Source organism: Canis lupus, chromosome 3 (assembly GCF_003254725.2).
Source record: "Canis lupus dingo isolate Sandy chromosome 3, ASM325472v2, whole genome shotgun sequence".
Lineage (NCBI taxonomy): Eukaryota > Metazoa > Chordata > Mammalia > Carnivora > Canidae > Canis > Canis lupus.
The window spans coordinates 40,204,043-40,217,940 of NC_064245.1; positions in this window are offsets into that span (position 1 = coordinate 40,204,043).

Below are 13,898 nucleotides of genomic sequence, written 5' to 3' on the forward strand. Positions count from 1 at the left end.
AAGAATATGAGAGAACAATATCTTTCATGAACCTAGAAGTAACAATTCACAACAAGATATTAGCAAACCAAATCTAACAATGTACACAAATAATTATATACCATACCAAGCGGGATTTATTCCAGCTATGCAAGACTGACTCAACATTTCAAAACCAGTCAAAGATGAAAAATCATGGGATCATATCAATTGATGCAAAGAAGCATTTTACAAAATCTAAAACCTCTTCCAGATCAAATTCTCAAACGTTGGAGCCCAGATGTCATCTGGTTCAATCCCACCAATTAGAGAGCAGTAAGATGACTCAGCCAGAGTGATACACCTAGTTGAAAACTGTTAATACAAGTGTCTTTTCTCACTTCATATAAGTACTAGTGTCGATGCAGTGTTTACTAGTACTCATAGATGACTAGTACTGACAGGTACTGAAAGAGTACTATTGCCAGGATCACAGTATGAAGTTGGCAATGTACAAGAGTGAACGGGAGGCCTGGAGATGGAAAGGACAGTGTCTATACAGCTGGATATTTGTCCACTACAACCGTGGCTAGGTGAAGCCACCTGGTAGCATTGCTACCTTGCATTTTCCCAGACAATCACTTTGCATTGCACAACTCATTTACATCTCATTTGATCCCCATGAAGGATGTAAAACAGCAATTGTCAACCCCATTTCCCTATGAGAGTATATAGGCTCAAAGATAACACCTAACTGATAATAAATAATATGATAACAGTATAAGCTTATATAAATAATAATTGATAGTAATATTGTATTAAATAATTGACTTTATTCACACAGCAAGTAAGTTATAGAGCCTGAGGACCGGTGTCTCTAGAGGGGTGCTTCCTACCCAATCATATATATAATCATTATGATCATTATAATCATCAGTATAGTAAATACCATGTATTTAGCATTTACTGGGTATAAGACACTGTTGTTTGTATATACTATATATATATATAGAGGCCAAAGACAGTATATTATAAAGAAAAAAGGTAGGAATAGAAGGAAATTATCACAAATTAATTAAGAGCATCTACAAATAACTATAACTGACATCATATTTAATAGAGAAAGACTGAATGCTTACCCTTAGATTGGAAAAAAAAAAAACCAAAAATACTCATTTCTACTACTCATATTCAAGGATATTCAAAAAAGCAAGGATACCCATTCCACTATGGATATCAAAAGTCTTTGGCAAGAAAAAGATATACAGATTGTAAAGGAGGAAATAAAACTCTTTCTATTTGAAGTTGACATGATTGTCTACATAGAAAATCCTGAGGAATTTACAAAAAGCAAACAAACAAACACACCTAAACCTACTGATCCTATAACTAATTAGTGAGTTCAGCAAGGTCATAGAATACAAGATTAGAATACAAAAATCAATCACATTTTTATATACTAAAAATGAACACACAGAAACCAAAATTAAAAGTACCATATCATTTTTATAATCAGTGAAAAAAAAAAGAAATGTTTAGATATACTTAAGAAGACCTGTGGAGGATTTGTATGATGAAAATTACCAATGCTGATTAAAAGAATCAAGTAAGACCTAAAAATTTGAGAGACATACTATGTTCATGGATTATAGTGTTCAACATAGTAAACACATCAATTCTCCCCAAATTTATCCATAAGTTTAATGCAATTCCTACCGAAATCCAAGGAAGATTTTTTTTTTACCTATAGACCAATTTACTCTGAAATTATATGAAAAGGAGAAGTAAAAAGAAAATAAAAACGACACAGTAGGACAAAGTGGGATGCCTTGCTCTTCCTGATGTTAAGGCTAACTATTGAGCTACAGTAATTAAGCAGGTGTGGCAATATAGAGGCATAGATGCATAGATTAATGGAAGAGTAGAGAAAACCTAGAACTGAAGTAGAGATCTCCAAAAATATTCTCAACTGATTTTGGCAAAGATACAAAACCAATTCATTGCAGGAAGGACAGCCTTTTCAGCAAATGGTGCTAGAGAAATTGGATAACTCGTGGAGGAGAATGAGGAGGAGTTGGAGGAGGAGGAGCAGGAGAAGGAGAAGGACCTTGACCTAAACCTCACATCTTATAGAAAACTTAACAAGATACATATCACAGACTTAAATGTAAAACATGAAACTGTAAGTTTTAGAAAAATCCTAGGAGGAAAATCTATGGGATCTAGGGCTAGGCATAGAGTTCTTAGACTTGACACAAAAAACATGATTCATTAAAGAAAAAAAATGAAATACACATAACATAAAATTTACCAAGTAAACATTTTAAAATGTACAGTTCAGTAGCATTAGGTATATGAATTCTTTTCATCATCCCAAACTGAAACTCTGTCCCTTTTAGTTAAACTATTAACTCCTGGGATCCCTGGGTGGCTCAGCGGTTTGGCGCCTGCCTTTGGCCCAGGGTGCAATCCTGGAGCTCCAGGATTGAATCCCACATCGGGCTCCCGGTGCATGGAGCCTGCTTCTCCCTCTGCCTGTGTCTCTGCCTCTCTCTCTCTCTGTGTGTGTGTGTGAATATCATAAAAAAAAAAACAAAAAACTATTAACTCCTCATTGCCCCCTTCCCCCCTGCCCCTGGCAACCACTATTGTACTTTTTGTTTCTATGATTTTGACTACACTGGAAATCTCATATAAGTAGAATCATACAGTACATGTCTTTTTTTTTTATTTATTTTTTTTTTTTTGGTGACTGGCTTATTTCACTTAGCCTAATATCTTCCAAGTTCATCCATGTTGAAGTGAATGAAGTGTCAGAATTTCCTTCCTTTTTAAGGTGAGAAACATTCCATTGTATGGATAGACCACATTTGTTTATCCATTTATCCATTGGTTCATTTTAAAAAGTAATCCATGAAGGTCTTAATGAGTAGATTATATGAGAGGTGACATATTTGATTATGAGGCAAAGGAAGTCACTAGATGTCTGGGGCTTGGGCCACATTAAGGGTGAGGGAATATTTAAGAAGGAAGCCTTGTACAAAAGGAATATTCCAGGAGGCCTGTGCTGTGAAAAATGCCTGCCTGAGAACAGACACTACATTCCCTCCCTTTCATAACTCCTGCTTTTGGGAACATGTGTGGATGCTATATTGGGCCTTTCTCTCTGACTCTCACAGTGCTTGGACACAGTCATGGCTACCTGCACTTTAGAGATGAGGAAATAGAAGCACAGAGATTTTAAGGGGCCCTCTTGCCAGTTGGCCTGGCTCTAAAGGCTACTTTTGAAGGCCTAGAAGGATGGTCAGAACATCATCAGGTACCTCTACTGGAAAGCACCTTGGCCATTCAGGATCCTGGGTTTGATCCACATCCACATGGCCAGGCACAGGGAGGAGGGATGGAGAAAGGAGCACAAGGCGTGGGTGGAGTCCAAATATTCCAGTGTGACATGACCCTCTTAGTGATTTGAGGCAAGGACGACCCTTCTCTTCTCTTACCTCTATTTCCTGGTCTATAAATAAAATATGGATGAGCATTCTTCCCTCAGGTAGCTGTGGAGCATGTCACAATGTATATAGTGTGGAAAAGCATCTAGCTCAGGGTGGACAGGGAATAACCATGCTGGGATTTCAAGGCCAGGCAGCAGACCGCACAATATTTCTGTATCCTCCTCCAGCTAGAATCTAAGATGTGGGAATGAGAGCTCATTTCTTTCTCCTTCTCTGGGATTTCCCAACTTCTTGGGGCATGGGGGTATGCTAAACTGTAAGGGCTCATTCACTCCTTAGTACAACTAAGGTTCACAAGCTCTGGAAGCCAGGCATAGGGGGAGGTTGAAAGCCTGGACATACATCGGAGGAGGGGGTCACCTGCTGAGGGCAGACTTTCCTGAAGAAATGAAATCCCATTATGCTAGTCAGAGCCATGTGTATGCTGCACAATGATGTGGGATGTGGAGAGCAGTGGGAAAAGCAGGAATTCTAGGGTCAGTGTGTCTGATTCCATTCCATTTTTGGGGGTTGGTCACCCACTATTCTGGACAGGGCCAGGTTTGCTGCACAGACCATCAAAATATTCCTTTGACTGGTTCTGTGACCTTCTTGTTGCATTGCCGAGCCCATGGCAATCAGTCACAAAGTGAAGGTTGTGTTTATGTCAGAACACCCCCTTTGACTAAATTCCTTCTGACTTTGTCATATGGCTCCCTCTCTAACCTCCCCGACCCCCATGGTGTGCTCCTCCATGCACATGCAGAAGGTGCTCAACAATTGCTGGAAGAATCAATGAATAGATGGGGGCAGCATAGCCAAGAGGGTGGAGGTCAATGGGACAAGAAAAGAGTTCACATCTCAAGGGGTTTTGAGGGTAAAACCCTGTGACATTCTGTTCAATGGACACATTCGCAGGCATCTCATTCTAGAGCCATCTCTGTGGCAGCCAGACCGCTGCCTTGACAGGACTGTGTATCTTCATGTTCTCCTGTGTATCTGCTGAGAAGCCTTGACTCAGGACTGTCCACAATATCAGAGCAGTAGCTGGCACAGATACTGCAGGGCTCCATTCTCTGTACACAGGGCCATTGGCTCCCTCAAGTATCTCTACTCTGGACATGGTGCCTGGAGGGAGGGAGGAGACAGATCCCAAGTCAGGCTATGGAGTGAACTTGAGTTTCCTTTACTAGAAATGGTTTCCACATGTGACAATTAAATGTCCATTACCCTTAGAATCATTCCGTTCAACTGTGTAGTTGTGTTGTACCAAAGATGTCCAGCTGGGAAGCAAACTGGACCTGAAATCCAGCCCCTACCCCACTTGCCAAGTCATGCCCATGGTTGCTGCTGCCTAGAGGGAGCACCTTCTATAATCCACACAGAAGTGCTATCCATCTCACTAATGCTGCTGAGCTTCCTTCACCCCAGTGTATCTTGACAACCAGGGAACAAAGTTGCAAGGGATCCCAAAGCTGCTGCAGGGGATGCTCCAGGAGGCTAAGAGTTGGCTGCCGTTGCTGCCCCTCACCACCCCACCCCCTACCATGTCCGGTCCACCAGCCACAGGGCTCCCTTCCCTAACCCCTCTCCCTCCGTCTCATCCCAGCCCTGGAGCCTGCTGTGGGATTGGCAGATACTGACTCTGGAGGCTCTCAGAAGGAAAAGAGGGAGAGGAAGTTCCCAGAGGTTGGCGGGGAACTGTCAGGGAAAAGCCCTAGGAGAACACCCTCCTTAGCAACATGGGAATCTCCTCTGATGCTTACAAGGATGGGGATACCAAAAGGGTGCAAGGTGGGGGGGGGGGGGAATTAGGAGCAACTACGGCACCATGAGGGCTTTCTGCTGCCTTCCCAAGCACATGCTACATCTCGTTTATCCTTGGAGCTGGGTGCTTCTGGTCCTGCTCTACAGAGGAGTAAAGTGAGGCTGGCGCATGTGAGCCACTTGCCCAAAAGCACACCTTTAGCTTTAGACTCTGCTCTGGCTATCTCCCCCATACCACCCCTCCCTTTGTGTGGCCCCACCCAGCCCAACTTGGCTTTCTGCTCCCTTGTGTGGGGGAAGCTGCAGCCCGGGCAGGTTCCTCTTTTGGTCTTGCCTCTTGCATTCCCAGAGCAAGTGGCTGACCTCATGCCACCTGGGCGTGTGGGGAAGGAAGCAGGTGTGGTGCTGGGAGGGACCCAAGCCCTTGTTCATTCTGCCTGGAGAAATCGGTTATGACAACAGAAAGGGCATACGATTTCTACCTGAAGAACCAGACCACAGAAATGTTTCTATGGAAAAGTCATGTTGACCCAATCGATTGCCAAACAAGGATTTAGCAACAGGAAGGTGGGAAGCCCACACAACTGGCATCAAGGAGCACATTCAAACTACCCAAAAAGTGGCACCAGGGGAACAGAGTGGCAGCAGCCACTGAGTACCCATGATGTCCCTTTGGTGGGGTTCTCAGCTCTGACTGTCCATGAGAACCCTCTGGGGAGATTTTAAAAGAAAACACATGCAAGTCAGGGGTCCCACTTTCTGATATCTTGCTTTAACTGGTCCAGGTAGATCCAGGCAGGGTAAGTTTTTTAAATTTCATGATTCTGATTGGATGGAGGGTCATGTCCTATAGGAACACACCACCCACCCCAGTTCTGCTCCAGCTCCTTTCCCTGAAGGACCATCTGCCCCAGTAGTGGCAGCAGATCTGTTAGGAGCTGTATGACCTCCAACAAGCCGCTAACCTCCTGGTCTAAAGAGCAGAGGTCGGGATCCCTGGGTGGTGCAGTGGTTTGGCGCCTGCCTTTAGCCCAGGGTGCGATCCTGGAGACCCAGGATCGAGTCCCACGTTGGGCTCCTGGTGCATGGAGCCTGCTTCTCCCTCTGCCTATGTCTCTGCCTCTCTCTCTCTCTCTCTCTCTGTGACTATCATAAATAAATAAAAATGTAAAAAAAAAAAAATAAAGAGCAGAGGTCTGGTCCAGGTGAGGTATGAGGTTCTGCCCCAGGGTGAAATCCAATGAAATGGCACCTTCATGGAGTGGGGGCTGGGGAATGACGAGGATGAGATGGCCTCATGGTACTAGAGGCTGGAAGTCCAAGATCAAAGTGTGGGCAGCGTTAGTTTCTCCTGAGGCCTCTCTCCTTAGTATGTAGATGGCTACTTCCTCCCTGTGTCCTCACCTGGGCGTTTCTCTGTGTGTGTCTGTGTTCTGATCACCTCTTTTTATAAGATGCCACTCAGATTGAATTAGGGCCACCCTAATGATCTCATTTCAACATAATCACCTCTTTATGTGAATCGAACCATTTCTTCATGTCTTCTGTTACTGGTGGATTGGCAATGGTTTCTGGTCTGGCTCCTAGGAACACTGTCCCCATGAACCCCCTTGTGCTTGTCTTTGGGCACACCTGTGCACAGTGTCTGTTGGAAATGTGCCTGGGAGTGGAATTGGAGCTACAGGGGTGCATTTCTTCATGTTAGTAGGTACTGCAGGCACATTTCCAGAATGTCACAATACTTCTCTGATGGCTAGTGGGAGAGCCCCCTTTGCAAACCCCTTCACCAACACTCAGGGTAGTCAGATAGGCAAACAATGTGCCCTGAGCCCTACACAACCTGCTGAGGGCCTTGAACTTCTCGGGATCAGAGTATATCTTGGTCTGTTTGGGCTGCTATGACACACATTCCATAGATAAGTGGCTTAAACAATAAACATTTATTTCTCATGCTTCTGCAAGCTGCAAAGTCTTGCTGTGTTCTCCCTGGTGGAAAGAATGAGGGAGTGCTCTGGGGTCCATTTATAAGGGCACTAATCTCATTCATGAGGGCTCCACCCTGCTGACCTAATCACCTCCCAAAGGCCCTAGGTCCTAATGCCATCACATTGGCGGTTGGGATTTAACACTGTGTGTGGGGGGACACAAACATGGAATCTATAGCAGAGAGCCTGGGGCACTGCCCCTTCTGTGTAGTGACCAAGCTGGAGCCCAGCTTCCCACATTCAGGCCCACCTCCTTTTCTGTCTCCCCGCCTTCTCTCCTCAGGACTTCTTACAGACCCACCTCACTCATCACAGCCCAGCTGAACCTACTCTTCCTGCCCTCTTGATGCCCGCTCACACCTTTACAGAGCTGCCAGCTGTAGAGACACACCAGCTGTGGCCTCCTACATACTGAAGCACACATGGACTTTATGTGTTGACCTGGTCCAAGTTCGACCCTCACTCTGTGTCCCCTCAGGGCTTCACCTCACTGAGCCTGCTCTTCCCCTGCATCTCATTCCTTCTCTCTACCTGCCTCTTTCTTGTTCTTCCAATTGTTGCTCCCTGGGCCTTCCTCTTGGGCTCTTGCTGATGTCTCTCCTCTTCAGCTTGCCTTGAGAGTAACCTCCAGTTCTCAGGATCCCCACCCACCCCCCACCGGCCACATGGAACCCTTTGCAAACCTTCCCTCCCATGCACAGCTTCCTGGGGCCTGTAGGCACCATCCAGGGACATCAGGATTCATTGTCTTAGTGAGCCACACAGGGAAGCATTGCCTGGGATAGCCAGCTATGTGGGACCAGGAGCCTGAGCTATAGCCATGGGCTCTTTGACCTGGGCCAGGCACTGGCTTGAACTTTCATGCGCTTATCCACACAATGAAAGAACTGTGAGGATTCACTGACACCATATCCATGAGGATCTTTTGGGTGATGTGCTACATGGCTCTGAAATCACCATTATCATCACTGATCCTTTTGAAGGTAACATCCATGCTGGCTAGTATTTCATCCCATCCTATGGAATGCTTATAACCTCCCCTTAGGAGGTAGGCACATGGTTTCCTGTTTCCCAGTAGAGGAAACTGAGGTTCAGGAAGCTGGCAGGCCATGAGATTACACCACTGGTAAGGGTCAGAACCAGGAATCTGACTTGTCCTCTGACTCCAAACCCCCTGGAGTGAAGGTAGTGCAGTAGGCAGAATCACAGCTACTGTGGCAGGAAGGAAAAGAGGATCAGAAGATGCCACCTCAAAATATGTAAGGGTTATTTTGAGGTGAAGACAATTGAAAAACAGCAGACCCAGAAAAAACTCTACCCTCCCCCCATCTGCCTCAAGGCAGAGCATAAATTTCCCTTTGTCAAGGTGTTCTCCTCCCTTCTCCCAGACCAGGAAGAGGAAACCACTCATTATTGACATGGCACCAACTTGAATCTGCATAAACAAACCTTACTGAAATACTCCTTATGTTCTATGAGCTTTCCCCCTATTCTGACCTTCCCACAACTCACTACTCCCAGAAGCCCCAAACCTATTTCCTGAGTTTTTTTCTTTTCCTAGCTTTTGGTTAAGATGATATATAAGCTCCAAATTCTAAATGCTTGAGTCACATTTCTTTGAGAGGTCTTGTGCATACATATGTAATTATATCTATTCTTTCCTCTTGTTAGTATGACTTTTATAAGTCTAATTTGCTGATCTCTGGGCACCACACATAAAAGTAGAGAGGAAAAGGTTTTTCTTCCCTACAAAGGCAAGAACTTAGAAGAGTTCCTCATGGGCCTTCTTATGGCACACCATCCCCCATAGGACACAGGCCTCTGGGAGCAGCAGGGCTCCTCCCCATGACATGTGAGCATTGTCCTGTGTACTGAGGGTATGACTCCCAGCCCACATGAGCCGGCACCCTCTGAAAAGGCCAGTCACACCCATTAAAGAGTACCCAGTGTCTTAGCCCCATGAGCAGGCATTTTTGAGCTTTTCAAACTTGTCATGATAAAAGCATCATCAGTAGGAAAGCCAGCTGGGAGTCAAAGATTCCAGAAGACTTCTTCTTGGCAATGAGAGCATATAAAATCCTATAAACTACCTTTAGTTTCCATGCTCTATTTTTCCAGGCCCATCTCAGCAGGAGTCACTCAGGAGGGTTTGAAACCTCCTCATCAATTCTTTGATGTGCCTCCTATCTAGAGGCATAGTCTAATTGCTCTCTCCTTGAATCTGGGCTGAGCTGAATTCCTCCCTTCTGAGGAATGCTTGAAGGAGTAGAAATGGTGCCTCATGACCAGGAAGGAAAGGTTATAAAAGGTAGGACAGTTTCTGCCAGGTTCTTTCTAGGGATGATTGTCTCTGGAAGCCAGTCGCCATGCTATGAGGAAGCCCATGCACATTGAGGCTTCCATTGAGGTGTCTCAGTTGAGAGCCCTGCTGGCAGCCAATATCTACTGCCTGATGTGTAAGTGGAGAAGTCCTTTGAGATGACCCTGGACCCCAATTACTCACTGTAGTCCCTCAAAACATCCTGAGTGAGAGCAGCCAAGCCAGAACTGCCAGGTCAACCTCCAGAACCACAAGAGATATTAATGGTAAGTGAGGGGTGGTTTGTTAGGAAGCAAGAGATAAACAAATAGTCACTGAGGCCAGTTCCCACAGTTTCTGTCCAAAACTGCCCTCAACCACTGATGCCAATATTGGACTTAATACAGAGCAGAGCAGAAGCCCACTGGGGCCTCCAACACTGCCTGGTAGACAGATGCCTGGGGCCAGCCAGGTCCTCAGCTGCCAGTGAGCTGCCAGCTTTGTGCTGTGGGGCCATTCCAGTCCATACCACCAGGCTTTCTTCCCATCTGTCTCACTAGTGGGCCTGAGTTCAGCTATGGGCATCACCTGCACTGTCCTTGCTATGGGACTGGATCCCAAGCCAAGCGGGGCTGATGGGTGGTTGACACCTGAGAGGCCACTCGGGACTGGCTGCATCATGGTCTACGGGGGCAGCAAATGTTCAAAGCTGAGAGGTGGTTCTCAAAGTCCAAGAGGAGAAGATGAGTCCAAAGCTGGGGAAACAGGAAATGGGCTGGGAAGCAGACACAGGGCAGACTATGGGGTGATGATGCTGGGTGCAAGGATTGGACAGAAGACCTGAGAGTGAGGGCAGGACCAGAGGATCTGCATCTGGATCCAGAACTCCCATGCTGAGCATTGCCAGCTTGGCTGGGTACTGCCTGGCCCTCGGTCATTCTCTTTTCCTGAAGACCTCAAGGACAGCACCCATTTCCTACACTCTCACTTCTTGATTAGGCTACTGTCCCATTAGAGCTAGGAGCTGTCTGGGCCTGACTCTTGATCCTTCTCACGCCTGGCCCTGCCCTCAGACCCTCTGAGTACCAATGGGGTGGCTAGAACAAGGCCAAAGACATCCAGCCCCCTTGGAAACAGGATAGGTGCCTCCTAAAGATGTCCTACATCAAGATCAGCTCCCTCTGGCTGGTAGCTTCACACAGTGGGAAATCCCAGCATGCCTTTTAGCCTGAGCCCAGCCCAGGCTCCCCCACTACAGAAGGGGCAAATGTACCTGGGGTGCCTTGTCCATGCCTTCCTGGGAGCTACTCAGACTGTGACAGTGGGCCCTGCCCCCTTCTTCCCCACTCGCCCACTCCTCCTCCAGTTACATTTTGTGCAAACAAATGCTTTCCAGCAGAGTCAAAGTTCATTAGAGAGATGGAGAGCAGCGCTCCTGGGGCTGCCCACATAACGGGAATGGAGAGGCCTGCCTGCCTGGCAGGCCGACCACCCAAGCTGGTCCACTGGCTGCCCTCCTGGCCTTCAGAGGAGCTGGGTGGGCAGGAGACGGGAGCAAGACTGCTCAGTGCAGTTAACCTCTGCTGCTGATGTGAGGCTGCTCATTATTATTTCTTTAATTATTTGCTAGATATGTGTTTGTACATTGTGGGCTTCAGCAAAGAAAAAAAGGCAGCCCTGAGAGCTCCTGGGAATGGCTGCAGTGATGAGCAGGCCACCAATGGCAGTCCTCCTGCAGGGGACATGCGTGGGCGGAGTGCAGAGGAAGAGGGTGGGGAAGATGGTGTGCCCCCCCCCATGCTTTTCACTCTCAGGCAGGGGCCTTTGGGGTTCAGAATCTGCTGGGGGCAGGGTTGGCTCCTCCTCAGCTGAGAGCTGTTAACCCCCCCTACCAGGGATTGGAAGAACACTCCTTCTGGGTGGGAGGTAGGGAGAAGGAAGCCCCAGGAGGAGAACACAGTGGGGGAGTATCCAGCGGGGACAGGTGGGAGAAAGGTGGGGTTTTCTTTTTTTTTTTTTTTTTTAAGATTTTTAAAAATTCATTTATTCATGAGAGACACACAGAGAGAGGCAGAGACATAGGTAGAGGGAGAAGCAGGCTCCCTGTGGGGAGCCCGATAAGGGGCTTGATCCCAGGACCCTGAGATCAGGACCTGAGCCAAAGGCAGACACTCAACCACTGAGCCACCCAGGGTGGGTTTTTCTGAGAGCACCAGGACCCACCCTGGCCTCTGGATCTCTGTGCCTTGGGCCCCTCACTATTGACCACTCTCTCAAATACCCAGCACGCTGTCCAAACAGGAGTCACTGGGCTCTGCAAGGTTTATGGTTCCATGTTGAAGCCATGTACCTTTTAACTAAATTCAAATGGTGCTTCTTGCTTTAAAAAAAAATCAAGAAAACCAAAAACCCGAAAACAAACAAAAAAAACAGTTTCATTGAGGTGTAATTGACATATACTAAGCTGAACCTATTTCAAGTGCAAGTTTGATAACCTCTGGCACCCCCCACCCCAGCCCTGGAAACAGTCACCAGTCAAGATAGTGAGCACATTGACACTCTCTACAAGTTTCCTGGAGCCCATCAGGAGTCTTCCCTCCATCTTCCACCCCGCCACCCCCAGCCCCGACCCAGACTGTGCTTCTTGCTTTTACTGATGGCATTCATTTTTTAAAAAAAATTAAAATAAATTAAATTTCATTCTACGAACAGAAGTTGGTGGGAAGTGAAAACCGGAGAATAAGCTTCTCTAGTGTGTGGACGGAATGCTGGGGAACAGTCACAACTTCCACATACAGCTGTGGGGTTGGATCTGTCAAGAGAAAACCTAAGATTCAGATGCCTGGGAGTTATAGGGATTGCTCTGAATGACCCTCTGAGATCTCCTTTCCTTTGGGGAAAATAAAAGGCAGCCCCAGGTGTGATTTAAAATCCCAGTCAGGCCCTCAGTAAAATCTGGAGCAGGTTCTCTTCTATCCTGCCACTCCTAAGGCAACGACCTTCTGCTTTGCACCTCCCAGCAGAGAGGGTGGCAAACTCGATGCCCACCAGGCCCAGGACAGAAGCCACCAAGAGAAAATGAGGGCAGACCATGGCTGTCCAACGGGGCAGCTGCTGCCCAGCTCTGGCCTCTCTTGCTGAGACCGTCTGAGTTTTTTACTAGATGCCAAATATCTGGATTTTTAAGGACAGTCTCCTAATTCTTAAGGGTGACCCTGTAATGGTGTTTAAATCACCTCAGGGGATGCAAGCCTAGGGTACCCTAATTGCTCTAGCTTGTGGCTTCAGCACCATAAGAAGACCTCTCTCCCTCCTCCGTTGTGCTCCTTCTTGCTGACTTTGGCATCTTGACTCTACCCATCTTGTTGCCGTCCAACAGATTTTCCTTTCATTCATGTCACAAACTTCCATGGGGTTCTCATGATGCTATCCCATTCTGGGCTCTGGGCTGGAGAGGAAGCTACAGAGAGTGATGGTCCCTGTCTCTGTCCTTGAGGACATGCTGAGTACTCCCACAGAAGTACATCCATAGCTCCCAGGCTTATGAAAGAAATGCCAGTGGCCCTACTGGGGTGCTCACTGATGGTCACAGGGAGGGGGCGTTGGGGCTGAACCTGAGCCAAGAAGGATGATGAGGTGGACAAGGAAGGAGAGGAGGGCAGCGGAAGGCATGGTATGCTTCAGGAAAAAGAAGTGGTCTGTCCGGGGCATCAGATGGGGACCTCAAGGATGCTGGCCATTTGGGAGAAGTTATGTGGGAGAAGGGCAGAGGCTCAGCAGCATCCCCTCTGGGATGTCTCGTATCTCTTGAGCTCTCTCTGTCTTGCCCTTTGAAGGCCTCCTAAGGAAAAACCTTTTTCTGGAATCTAGGAGGTGGAGAGGGGGTTGTTGAGCTTTCTTTAGTGTCCTAGTAGCCTAGAATGGAGAGTGACCTCAAAGACTGTCTAGTTGAACCCCCTTCCAGTGCAGGACCCCCCAGCCCATGGCACCATTTCATCTGGACCCTCTTTTTGCCCTTCCATCAAATAGGTCAGGCTCCTGATCTCCTTCTCTCTTAGGGGGCTGGAGGTTCTTTTGGGTCTTTGCCAGCATAAGAATGGAAGGAAGCTGCCAAAAGTTTGCTGCAATCAGAACTCAGAGCACACTCAAGCCGGCAGAGAAGGAGTGAATACAGACGAGCTTTCTTTGGACAGCTGTGCCTACACTCTATAAAAAAGTGTCAGATTCAATCACTCAGGTTTGGGGGCTGTCGACGCCAAACATCTGGATTTTTGGACAGGCCCTGAAGACTCCCGGATGTTGCACTTCCCACCTGGAAGCCTGCTGTCATCTACGTGCGCGGCGCTGATGTGGGAGAGCGGAGCACCTGGCCAGGCCCAGCCCACTTCCTCGGAAGGG